The following is a 2,127-nucleotide window of genomic DNA, read 5'->3' on the forward strand; positions in this document are numbered from 1 at the left end:
TGTATTTCCTAATTACCATGATTTAGTTCAGTATAGTTAACATTAATTATAAGTATTTGATGGTTTGGACCCGCATTCCCTTAAAAAATAATGTTTACAATGTTTTGTTTAGTTTGTATGTTTGTTTTGATATTTCCCAGATTACTTAGTATTGGTGTTAAAGAATTGATGTATTATGTTATAGAATTATAGTTTAAAGCAGATCCCATATTTTGATGTAATTATAGTTTGAGAAAACAGTGCAAGTGGATGTTGTACATCAGTCATTTCTAAAGCAGAAATAATGTATAAATAACTGAGGTATTTTCATAGAATATCAGTTACTGGTGTTCTTTTTGCCATTTGGGGCTTTGATGTTACTATATTTTAGCAATTGTATGTTTTGCAGCTTTAAGGAAAAGCGTAGATTGTAGGATTGTGTTACTTTGAGCAATTTTCCAAATTCTTTTTTAGGACCAGCAAGTCCTTAATGGAGAGTCAAACTAGGGGTTTGAATGACAAATCATGATGCTCCAATTAGTCTTAGTTTCTTGATAAAGAAGTGAATAACTAGCTGCCAGAATGCACCAGAATGCATCTAAGACCACGTATTTTTCCAAAATTTCGCTCTGTGCCCGCCATATCGCTCAAAGAAAAGTTCAGGGATTTTTTCCTTGCCTGACTTTCATCACTGTCCATAGGGCCCACATTTAGATTATTTTATTCATTTCAAGGTGGCTCGTAGATTGATAAATTACACAATATCATACAGAAGCTGGATACCAGTACTGAACAAGAACGCTGCAAAAAGAATCCATTTCTCTGACTGGTGGATGTTTGCAGCATGTTGCAGAGCGGCTGGCCTGAGCTGTGAAGGGGGAACGCAACTCTATACTTGGAATGCCGACGTCACCCCGACAACGAGGGCGGAGCAATCCAGGATGCAGAGGCGTGGCGTGTCGCAGGTAATCCTCACCGGCGCATCCGTCACTTTTCTAATCTGGGCTCATAAATTGGGCATCATGACGACCCCTCTGTGTTAAAATGAACACTTCTGCTCATTTACTTGATTTTATAATGAACAAAAAACATAATGAATAAAGTCGATGAGATGAAAGCACTGAAATTGCTAAACGCCACTGAAAGTGGAACTGTTGGCAAACTTTAACAGAAAAAACAAGTGCATGTAATGCGCCAAGACAAAGGAAAATGAAGACAGCGCGGCAGCTGGGAAAGAAACTGCTTCCATGTCTAGTGTTGAGTTTCTTCTGATGCGTTTCTGCAAAGTCTTTTCTCCCTCCATTCTTTGTTATTAATCATCTTCATCCTCCTCCTCGTCATCATCATCTGACGTCTGGTCCTTGGTGTCGAGGTCGTCTTCATCTTCCACCTGGAAGGAGAGAGCCAGAGTCTAACTACAGCAGAGACGACACAAAGCTGAGTGACATCTTTCACCAGCTGAAACAGCTCACTGAAAGTCAGAAGAAAACCGTCAATGGCGCTGCTGAACACTGACGCCGACCTAAAACCACCATGTGCCTTGCCCAAGGGCACTTCGACAGATGGGATGGCAGACCGGGAACTGAACCTGAGGCTCTCCAATCAACCTACAAAACGTTTTCAGAAGAAATGATCCGAAGCGACCTTTAAATTTGGTTTACTGCTCAAGTTAACCAGGAAGTCGACAGAAAAACCGCTGAGTGTGACTTTGTTTCAAGTGACAGATATCGTTATTGTATTTTAAAATCTTTGTGTTTTGCTGATTCTGATCTCCTGTTTTACATTAAGCTATAAATGTTGGTGATTAAATGCTTATTTGCATGAATAATAAAATTCATTAATTTTATTATTATTTGCATTTATTTTTATTATTATTACATTCTTTTTACTTTGTTTATTATTTTAACTAATATAATATATATATAATATTATCTTATTAGTTTTATTCTTTCTTTGGGAAGCACTTTGAGATGCTATGAAGCATGAAAAGCGCTATATAAATAAAGTTGAAATAAAGTTGAATTAAATGTTAAAGGACATTTGTTTTAGGCTTATCCTCTTTTTCCATTAGTGCCTACACTATATTACCAAAGTATTGGCTCAGCCTTCCAAATGATCAGAATCAGTTCTCTAATCACTTTGTCCAGC

The 2,127-nt window shown here is 37.4% G+C and overlaps 1 long non-coding RNA gene across 1 annotated transcript; it reads left to right on the forward strand.

The window, feature by feature from the left end:
- The first annotated feature begins 682 nt into the window (after positions 1–682).
- Positions 683–1,825, forward strand: LOC111947745. Its single transcript, XR_002873673.1, has 2 exons — positions 683–944; positions 1,377–1,825. It is a non-coding gene; the product is annotated as an uncharacterized LOC111947745 (long non-coding RNA).
- Positions 1,826–2,127: the final 302 nt, after the last annotated feature.

The sequence above is a fragment of the Oryzias latipes genome, chromosome 1, assembly GCF_002234675.1.
Source record: "Oryzias latipes chromosome 1, ASM223467v1".
In the NCBI taxonomy this organism is placed as follows: domain Eukaryota; kingdom Metazoa; phylum Chordata; class Actinopteri; order Beloniformes; family Adrianichthyidae; genus Oryzias; species Oryzias latipes.